The 11,366-nt window shown below is 47.3% G+C and overlaps 1 pseudogene; it reads right to left on the reverse strand.

The window, feature by feature from the left end:
- Window positions 1–563: 563 nt before the first annotated feature.
- On the reverse strand, window positions 564–7,976 carry LOC121865636 (annotated as a pseudogene).
- Between the last annotated feature and the right edge of the window lie 3,390 nt (window positions 7,977–11,366).

The following is an 11,366-nucleotide window of genomic DNA, read 5'->3' on the forward strand; positions in this document are numbered from 1 at the left end:
ATGTTAAAGAGACAGTTACCGACAGTGATATATTGAGAGGGAAATAAAAAAAAAAAAAAATTATAATAATCTGCATTCTCTATTGGCGTAGAAACCGGACTAAATCGAAACATAATAAATAAATAAATAAATTCTGCGTGGAGTACTTTTACACCCACTGCAAAGTGACATACATGGAGTGTGTTTGGGCTTCATTTCATGTTTGCAGCACGCCTATTTCATGTAAACAATTTATTTTATTTTATTGTATTTTATTGTATTTTCTTTTATTTTATTTATTTATTTACTTACTTATTCTTTATACATTTATTTGTTACTAGCTCTTGTTTGTTGCACCCACCCACCTCCCGAATTGATGACCTACTATACATTCGTGCCTGCACGACTGTTACCAACTTACCGTTAGGCGATTTGGGTAACCGAAATTAACGCTCTCCTACCACCAGCCATTTCGATTGTCATGAAAATTATCTTCAGAACAGTTCTTTGGCCCTGAGAAGGGCCGAGTTATAGATGTCTGGTAGGTTTTGTTGTGCTTTTTCTTTTTCCCCAAGGAAGAGGACTTAAGCACGCTCTCCGCGGATGCGCCGGGCCAGCTGGATGTCCTTGGGCATGATGGTAACGCGCTTGGCGTGAATGGCACACAGGTTGGTGTCCTCGAAAAGACCCACCAGGTAAGCCTCAGAGGCTTCCTGCAGAGCCATGACGGCAGACGACTGGAAGCGCAGGTCAGTCTTGAAATCCTGGGCGATCTCACGCACCAGGCGCTGGAAGGGCAGCTTCCTGATGTGTAGCTCTGTGCTCTTCTGGTAACGACGGATCTCACGAAGGGCGACGGTTCCGGGCCTGTAACGATGGGGCTTCTTGACACCACCGGTGGCTGGGGCGGACTTGCGAGCTGCCTTGGTGGCAAGCTGCTTCCGTGGAGCCTTGCCTCCAGTGGACTTGCGGGCAGTCTGTTTAGTACGGGCCATCTCGACGACGAAATAGTAAATACGGGCGGCCTGGCAGGCGGGCGGGCGTATATACAGACATTCTCCACCTCAGTGGCCACCTCATTGGCCACGAGTGCCGCATGCGTCATCCGCAAGCTACGCCCCACCTCCAAGAGGGAGGGACGGCCTTGGATGAACGATACTACCGCTGCGTCCACAGCACGCCACCTACTCCCACCAAACCGTGGGCGAAGCCACACCAGGACCACCTGTAGTAGCAACCACAACAACATGACTGGACGAGGCAAAGGAGGCAAGGGACTTGGAAGGGGTGGCGCCAAGCGTCATCGTAAGGTGCTTCGTGACAACATCCAGGGTATCACCAAGCCCGCCATTCGTCGTCTAGCTCGGCGTGGAGGTGTTAAACGTATATCCGGCCTCATCTACGAGGAGACCCGCGGCGTCCTCAAGGTGTTTCTGGAGAACGTCATCCGTGACGCCGTCACCTACACCGAGCACGCAAAAAGGAAGACCGTCACCGCCATGGATGTGGTGTATGCCCTAAAACGGCAGGGCCGCACCCCCTATGGTTTTGGTGGTTAATCAACCTGATGGACGGGCGCACACCACCACCACCACCACGACAAACAAATATACGGACCTAATTTTAGGTCCACATTTAAATCGCTAAAGAGTTGGTTAGACACTGAGTAAATCTTTGAAAATATATCCAATAACATGATCCTCTCTAATTCTGGACTTGTGGTATGAGTATAGGTTGTGTGTGAACGTGTTGGAACCACTTCCTAATAATTGTCAGTCAGTCAGTCAACATTCACCTAACCTCCAGGTACCTCACCTAACTTCCTGTAGCGTCACCGAACCTCACGAAATGTAACCCAATGTAGTTTATAATCTATCCTAACATGACATAACATAACCACGCACTATATTACTTCGGTAAGAGTAATGAGTTTTACTACGCAAAGTTGCAGTTATCATTCATTCATACATACATACATACATACATACATAACATGCTAGTGGCAGGGGGGATTGAAGTGAATTTTAGGAGGATAGAATAGGTGCAGTGGCTAAACAGCGCTTGCGTGAGGGACTTTAAGCAGCAACTCGCCTGGATGCGGCAGGATAGAGTCAGGTCAAGCGTCCTGTGCATGTTGGGTTCCGCCATGGTTTCTCAGTGTTTGGTCGGCTTGATTGTGTGTGTTGTTTTCTTGTTTGGAGGAAATGTCTTGGTATTCTTCTTCTTGGCTTGAAGTTGATTTTCTTCTAACTCTTCTCCTCTTGTTGTTCGTCTTCCTCGTGTCTGCTATCATTCTGTAAAGACTCTCTATATGTATGTAGGTATGAGTGAGTAACAGTTGCCGGTTACAGTGATACTTCATATTCGCTGGTGTTGTACTGTATGGCTTCGGTATTTCTTAATATACAAACGGCACCGTTAGGGGATTGAGGTATTTAAAAACCAGCCTGCATTACTTATATATAGACATAAATAATGTGGCTTGGACAATAATGACGACTACTCTCTCCTACCTTCCCCAAACAAGGGCTTTTCGAAAGTATACATTGGACACAAATGACTTAGTACATCATACATTGGTGGTTTAACAAAAGCCCTCATTAGAGAAAGGTGAAGGAGCACACAGTGAACATACAGATTGATGTTTGCACGCGTAGATAATGTAAGGTGAGATGTTAAACACCAGACACGTAGTGTAGTAACTCCCTCACAGATGGCGTTATGAGGGGCCTGATGATGTAGCAGTTACCTCACAGATGGTGTTATGAGGAACTTCACATGATGATGCTGTAGCAAAACATTCACTACGTGGTGTCGTAGCATCTTGAGGACACCACGTGGTCGACATGACTCACTCATTCAAGTGGGTGAGGTGTGGTCCCAGGCCTCTCTATCGTGGAGTCTCAGGGGAAGTATAACTGGGTACCTGGGACCTCACTGTGTGAAGGTGGTTAGCTAGCTTGGGTAAGACTCAACTGCCGAGTTGTTTTTCACTGAGTTAAGCACTGTTCACCACTATTCATCACTGGTTCCATTCCTTTGCCAAATGAGATAGTACCTTATGGCAAGAACTTGTTGATAGTCCGGTGGGGAGGAGGGTTAAGGGGAGTGAGTTGGTATGGGCCAACATATAAATAATAATAATAATAATAATAATTAACGGTTTATTGAAAGAGCTTGGCAGCCAGAAGGCTGAAAATATACAGTTACATATTTGGGGAATGGGTTACGAATTACAAATAATATACAAGTAACATGAGTGACACAAATAAAACATATAATAACTAGCTGGGGAAAAGCTCAAACTACAGTTCATTTCAACATAGTGACAGTGCAAGGAGTAGTGTTTACTGGGAGTGAGTACACTGATTTATTACAAGTTATCGATAATTTTTACAATGGTTGGGACTGGGCTGTTCTTATAGAGATCAGTTCGTGCACGTATGGGCTGGATGCGGTTGTGGTGTCGAAGAGCAATTCTCGGACTAGGGATCTCAGGTGGTCGTAGGAGCCGGTGTCGGGGATGGTGTAGAAGCTTCTTACCAAATTTGCAGATGAGGTCGTGGTGATGGTCAGTGAGAGTCTAAAGGGTCAGTGTGTTGAGCGCTTCTTGATATGTGGAGTAGGAAGGGTAGAGAATAATCTTGCATGGCCTCTTTTGCACTTTTTCGAGGTGTTTACGTTGTGTGGCATTTAGGGGGGAAGACCAGGTGGAGGAGGCATAGGTGAGCTTGGGAAGTATGAATGTTGTGTAAACACTGAGGAGCTCGTGTGCAGGACCACCGAGGGACTTGAGTCGGCGTAGGAGGTGGAGACGGAAACTGGAGGATTTGATAACTTCACTGACGTGTGGTTTCTAATTTAGTTTGTTGTCTATATGTATGTGTGTGTGTGTGTGTGTGTGTGTGTGTGTATACTACTGTACTTTTTAGATCCTCCTACGCAACCTAACCTATTATAGTTAAGTATAGTAGGCTATACACTATTTTGTTAGTATGTGTTATAAAATGAAATTGCATGTTATTATTATTAATATTATTATTATTAATATTATTATTATTATTATTATTATTATTATTATTAGTAGTAGTAGTATTATTATTATTATTATTTTTATTATTATTACATGCTAATATAATACTAAGTTGCCCGCCAGATTTCCTCAGAGATGGGAGGAGCACATTGGCGGCGGTGTTTTTTATACTCCGCCCGATTACTGATTCCTATTCACCGAGCCAGAGCTGGCGGGCGGCGTGTTATGTGCCACGTTTTGTTTCCCATTGGGCGTACCGCTCAGCTGGGGAGTAGGAGATTTCATAAAAAGAAAGTTTGAGTGGAGAGCACACCTTTTCCTTCACATACAGTTATCTTAGACCATCTACTAGTATAATAGTTTGCACAAAAATACTCTACACTCTTTCTAGGTTGTTGCTATTTTTTTTTTTTTTTTTTTTGACTTCTCATCAGATTGTGCATTCAACTAATATACACTATTAGTGTGTTTATTATTATGTTTTATAGTATTATTTCGTATAATATTGGGTAACACAATTAGAGTCACTAGTATAGTATATTATTGGGGTTTATAGCAGTTTGTGGTCTAATAGTATCATGCTTTATGAGTGGTGTTCTATGTAGTGATGATTAGGCAATAAAATATGCTTTTGGGGTTTATAGCAGTTTTTGTGGTCTACTAGTATCATGCTTTATGGGTGGTGTTCTATGTAGTGATGATTAGGCCATAAAATATGCTTTTGGTTTATTGCTAACAAAATATACTTTGCTCTACCGCTGTAGTGCAAAACATGGTGAAACTTACATACACCGTTAATAAAGTATTGATGGAAGAAGAAGAAGAAGAAGAAGAAGAAGAAGAAGAAGAAGAAGAAGAAGAAGAAGAAGAAGAAGAAGAAGAAGAAGAAGAAGAAGAAGAAGAAGAAGAAGAAGAAGAAGAAGTAAGAGGAAGAATTGTGGAGGGAATGAACAGTGAGACAATGTAAAGCCTCCGGGATGGCGGCAGCGTTGCTGTTATTAATATATAATAAGACAATAGGAAAATATGTTGTTGTCTCTACCTGTATTATTACCTTTGCGATAGCATGGTTCAATTTTGGGAGGACATAGGAAGGAGCAGGAGGTTAGGAAGGGATTTGTAGTGGGAGAGATAGTGTCTGTGATCCTCGGGTCACCACTCCTCGGATTGTGTCAGTTCAAGTTTAGAAGCTCCAACAACTTTCCCTGAATACGAATTGGCAACCTTTCGATTTACAACAGGTACCTACTTACTGCTACAGTAGGTAGGTGAACAGAGACCAAGGGGGCTAGGAAGAGTGTCCAAACAACTTGCTCCTGCCTGCCTGTGTGATGTAGTCGTGGCCAGAATTAGGTTAGGATACAGACACATCTGGCTAGTTAGTAACGCTGTACCCATACCGGAACACTCAGCATGTAAACTTGGTGATACACCTTTAAAGCACTACTATATTATTGAATGGGACACTGTCAAAGACTTCAGGCCACCTCACTTATTGTATCTTGAACTATGTCATTACTTCATTGAGGACATTACATTCTTGCTGTTTATCCCAAATTGGCTAGCTTGCCCACACTGATTAGTCTACAATTACAATATGACTCCAATGTATGCTGCTGGTAAATGTGTACTGTCAATGAACCAGAGTGAAAATAAGGTCGCCTCCCTGGCTCCTGCTGCTTCTTGCGCCCTTCTAAGTCCCGTTTAAGTCCCCCACCCCAGGCCCCCACAACCGCCCTTCACATCTACACCATTCTAAATCAATTTCACTCTATTTCCACAATACTATGCTAATTTGACGTAAAATAGAGTGTTATCCTGCAAAACGTTGATGTCGTATATTTCTCTCTTTAAGTGATATCCTGTGGCTCGGAAAGGAGCCTGTTTGGTTAGGTTGTCTTGTGTGAACGAACCTTGGGTTCTTATTTCTTCTCTGTCTTCTTGGGGAGGAGCACAGCTTGGATGTTAGGAAGGACACCCCCTTGGGCAATGGTGACTCCAGACAGGAGCTTGTTCAGCTCCTCGTCATTGCGAATGGCAAGCTGAAGATGACGCGGGATAATGCGGGTCTTCTTGTTGTCGCGGGCGGCGTTACCGGCCAGCTCGAGCACTTCTGCTGCCAGGTACTCCATGACGGCTGCAAGGTACACAGGTGCACCTGCACCAACACGCTCCGCATAGTTGCCTTTACGCAAGAGACGGTGGATCCTACCCACGGGGAACTGGAGTCCGGCCCTGCTAGAACGGGACTTTGACTTGCCCTTCACCTTGCCTCCCTTGCCGCGTCCTGACATGTTGCTGCTGCTGCTTTTCGTGATAGGAGTTAAATTTCCGCCCGCCACCTTGGTCTTTTATACCAAGCTCAGGATCAGGCCAGGTGGCCGTCTCGCGGACCCAACCAATGTAAGAGAGCCGTAGCTGCAGCCAGTCTGATCCTGAGCGGCCCGCTCGGTATATAAGGAAAAGTTAGTCGGGCCAGTTTTCAATTCTCTCGCTCCGCGCCACGAGTAACTGTGCCGCCATGCCTCCCAAAACTTCCAGAAAGGCTGCCAAGAAGGCTGGAAAGGCCCAGAAGGCCATTGCCAAGGGTGACAAGAAGAAGAAGCGCAGGAGGAAGGAAAGCTACAGCATCTACATCTACAAGGTACTGAAGCAAGTGCACCCCGACACAGGAGTCTCCTCCAAAGCTATGTCCATCATGAACTCTTTCGTGAACGACATCTTCGAGCGCATCGCTGCCGAGGCTTCCCGCCTGGCGCACTACAACAAACGCTCCACCATTACAAGTCAGGAAATCCAGACAGCTGTCCGACTCTTGCTGCCCGGTGAACTGGCCAAGCATGCCGTGTCTGAGGGCACCAAGGCTGTCACCAAGTACACCTCTTCCAAGTAAGAGGTTACTTGTGCACAACAAACACGCCATCCCACTACTACAACTTAATCGGCTCCATCGGAGCCACAGTTACATGTTAAAGAGACAGTTACCGACAGTGATATATTGAGAGGGAAATAAAAAAATAAAAAAATTATAATAATCTGCATTCTCTATTGGCGTAGAAACCGGACTAAATCGAAACATAATAAATAAATAAATAAATTCTGCGTGGAGTACTTTTACACCCACTGCAAAGTGACATACATGGAGTGTGTTTGGGCTTCATTTCATGTTTGCAGCACGCCTAATTCATGTAAACAATTTATTTTATTTTATTGTATTTTATTGTATTTTCTTTTATTTTATTGTATTTTCTTTTATTTTATTTATTTATTTACTTACTTATTCTTTATACATTTATTTGTTACTAGCTCTTGTTTGTTGCACCCACCCACCTCCCGAATTGATGACCTACTATACATTCGTGCCTGCACGAATGTTACCAACTTACCGTTAGGCGATTTGGGTAACCGAAATTAACGCTCTCCTACCACCAACCATTTCGATTGTCATGACAATTATCTTCAGAACAGTTCTTTGGCCCTGAGAAGGGCCGAGTTATAGATGTCTGGTAGGTTTTTATTTATTGCTTTCTTTTCCCCAGGGAGAGAAGAGACCGCTGCGCTCTCCTTGAATGCGCCAGGCCCTTTCAGGGTCGTCCTTGGGCATGATGGTAACGCGCTTGGCGTAAGATAGCTACAGGTTGGTGTCTCGAAAAAGACCCTGGGAAGTACTCAGAGGCTTCCTGCAGAGCCATGACGGCAGACGACTGGAAGCGCAGGTCAGTCTTGAAATCCTATGGGCGATCCTCGCACCAAGCGCTGGAAGAACTTGGCTTTCCTGATGAGTAACTCTGTGCTCTTCCTGGTAACGTGGATCCTCCGAAGACGACGGTTCCGGGCCTGCTGGCGATGGGGCTTCAGCACCACCGGTGGCTGGGGCGGACTTGCGAGCTGCCTTGGTGGCAAGCTGCTTCCGTGGAGCCTTGCCTCCAGTGGACTTGCGGGCAGTCTGTTTAGTACGGGCCATCTCGACGACAAAATAGTAAATACGGGCGGCCTGGTTGTTGTTGTTGTTGTATAGATTGTCGGACCGTAGTCCGACACGGGCCTTTGCCTATAGGCGGCCCGTTTGGTGGTTCCGGCTGGAGCTCCAGGAGCAGCCAGACCGGATTGGGATTGGAGGTGGTCCCACCTGCAGATTGGAGGGATACTGCAGGTTGCAAGTGTGAGCGGACCCCCGATCAGTGGACGCTTACCACCGGCCCCCACTCTTGGACGTGGTCAGCCTCGGAGTGGCGCGCCCCCCGAACTGGGGTCCGCACTTGCTGGGAGAGGATGCTTTCTAAGCTATCTGGGTGGTGGGTATCGTGTGATGACCCGGAGTAGGTGGTGAATGTGGTCTGTGTGGGCCTTTCGGGTTAGAGTAGCCGCTGGTGTTGTGTGTGTCTCTTGGGAGATTTGAGTTCTGTCTCGGAGGCTTTGTGTGACCTCGCAATCGAGGAGATAGTGTTCGAGTGGGTTGGCTGCTGGCTCCTGACAGTAGGTGCATTCCATGACGTCGTTTCCGATTATCTGCCAGGAGCACTTGTACCCTAGTCGTAGTCGGTGAAGGCTGACTTGGGTTTGTCTTGGAGTTTTCTTGTCTGCGAAAGGTGGTTCCCCTTTTGTGGCCGCCAGGTACCATTTGGCTGATTGGGAACCAGCGTTGAGTGCGTGAAGGAAGCTCTTTTTGATGTGGAGCTTGGTAGTCTTTCTGAGGTGATTCTTGATCTGTTGCACACTTGCTGGAACTTGGATGGGTACGCTACTAGAACGTGTAGCTGCCTTGGCTGCTTCGTCTGCCACGTCGGTTCCTCCGATCCCTACATGACTGGGAATCCAGTGTAAGACGACTGGTCGGTTTTGGCTTTGGAATTCCTGTAGCTGTGCGAGGATCGAGGTGATGATGTGGACGTTGTCTCTTGGTTGACTGTGTTGCAGCGCCTGCATGGCCGATTTCGAGTCCGTGTGAATTATGACGGACTTGTTGTGTTGTGTTGCAGCGTGTTGTAGGGCCTTTGAGATTGCTACCAGTTCTGTTTGTAGGGTGGAGCAGTCGTTGGAAAGTCTCCATTTGAGGGTCTGACCTTGGGTGTAGAAGGCCGCTCCGGATCTGTGATGTTTTGGGTCCACCGAGCCGTCTGTGAAATGCTCGTGCTGCATCCTTGATGTCTCAGTGGCTATAGCTAGAGGAATGTTACTTTTCGGTCTCGCTTCTGGAGAGTTGCTTTACTATCGCATGAGGGTCAGTGGCAGATGGGTATGGCTGGTGGGAGGGCTCCATGGTGGGAGGAACAAGTAACATTGTCTCATGTGTCTTGGTGTTGTTGTGGCAGTGGCTGCCCAGGTGTCGGATGACCTCGCTTGCCTCGTGCGACCAGGTGGCCCCTCGCACTCTGTGGTCGAGGTGGAGGGAGGCACTGATTCGAATCTTGGCAACTGTGGGCTTGTCTGCTCTACAGATTTTGGCGAGGAGACCGGCTGTCACCTGCTTGACCCGTACTGCCAGGGGTGGTAGCTCGGTTTCCATTTGCAGATTGCAAATTCTGGTCCACATGGGTGCTCCGAGCATGGTCCTGAGAGCATTGTTTTGAATGACTTCAAGCTTAGCTATTTGGTCTTCTCTCAGTCCAATGAGTGCTGGAGCACTGTAATCTACCAGCGATCTGATGGCGGCTGTGTAGTAGGCTTTGAGCACATGAAGGTTTGCTCCTGCGGATTTGCTGGTGAGCGACCTCATTATATTGTGTCTGCTCTTCGTCCTGTGCCTGAGATGCTCGAGTTGCGGCTTGAAGGTGAGTTTCTGGTCAAACCAGATTCCAAGACACTGGTGGGCGTTGGTCCAGACTACCGGCGTGTTTTGTATGGAGAGCAACTTGTCTGGTGTGTTTGTGCAGATGGCCATCGCTTTCGACTTGGCTGGATTTATCTTGAGTCCAAGTCTGTTGCACTCCTCTTCTATAAGTTGGAGTGCGTGTTGCGTGTTGGCTAGTCTGTTCGATCCTCTTACTATAAGCTGTAAGTCGTCTGCATAGCATAGGAGCTTGGCTGTTTGTCTGAAAGGAAGTTTGACTAGATTTTCCATCAGGACATTGAACAACATTGGACTGAGGATGCCTCCTTGTGGGGTTCCGTTTTCATGGACCCTGTAGCTTGAGGTTGCTCCCTGAAAGCGTACTCGTGCTTCTCTCTGTGTGAGGTAGTTCTGGATCCACCCCAGCAACCTTCTTTTGACGCCTTTTTTAGCGAGCGTAGTTGTAATGGCCAATGGATTTGCTAGTTCGAAGGCTTTCTCCAGGTCGAGGAAGACCACCAGAGCTGGTTTGTTGTCCACTGTGCTGAGTATCTCGGCGATGTTGTTGCCTGTGCCGGTGTTCTCGGTGTAAGCAAAGATGTGAGGATGTGGGCTGCCTACTTTCCACTTGAGTCGGTTGAGAGCCATTCTTTCTCCCGTCTTCGCTATGCAGCTGAGAAGGGAGATGGGCCTCGGTTTGTCTGGTTCTCTGGGCTTCGGAATGGGCTGTATATCTACCTTCTTCCATTCCGGTGGGAGTCTTTGTGCTGTCCACGAAGCATTGATGGCTTGCAGCAGAGCCTCGTGTCCGGCTGTACCGGCATGAGAGAGCATGGAGTAGGTTATCCTGTCGGCCCCTGGAGCTGTATCCTTGCTTCGTTTTAGCGACTTCTGGAGTTCTTGCTGGTTGAATGGTCTGTCAGTGTCATCTTCACTGTTGCAGGCCTCTTCGATCATCTGGAGTCTGACCTGTCGCAGGCGCCGTTGTGTCTCCTCCGCCTGTCTCGGGAGGTTCTTCGTTGCTGCTCGGTCAGAGAACAGTTTTGCAAGTCTCTCGGCTTCCTCTTCTGGGTTGGGATGAGTTGGTGGTGGTGGTGTTGCCTTCCCAGATGCCCTTCGGATCTGGGCCCACATCTTGCCAAGGGTGGTGTGCTCGTTCAGTTCGGAGCACCACTTGAGCCAGCTTGCGTTTTTAATTTCTTCCTTCTCTTCCCTGGTATCCTTGACTATGACTTGCAGGAGATGTCTGTTTGTTGCCGTGGGATTTCTCCTGTAGTTTCTTCGGGCCATGTTCACTCTGTGGTTGAGTTCTTTCACCCTGGGACAGTAGTACCAGTAATCATTGTACTGTCTTGATGTGGGTTTTGTTTTTGGGATAGCCTCTTCTGCCGCTAGGTGAAACGCCTCGACCAATTGGTGGTGGAGGGTTGTCTCAGCCGCGGGTGCTGCGCCGGCCGGCTGTGATTTTTCGCGCCACTGAGCCAGGTGTTTCTTGAAGAGTCCCCAGTCTGCCTTTTGAGTGTTGTATCTCCATCTCGGGGGGGGTGGAGTGGGGAGTTTGTTCACCTTGAGCGTTGTTAGGGT

The sequence above is a fragment of the Homarus americanus genome, unplaced genomic scaffold, assembly GCF_018991925.1.
Source record: "Homarus americanus isolate GMGI-L3 unplaced genomic scaffold, GMGI_Hamer_2.0 scaffold17616, whole genome shotgun sequence".
In the NCBI taxonomy this organism is placed as follows: Eukaryota; Metazoa; Arthropoda; class Malacostraca; order Decapoda; family Nephropidae; genus Homarus; species Homarus americanus.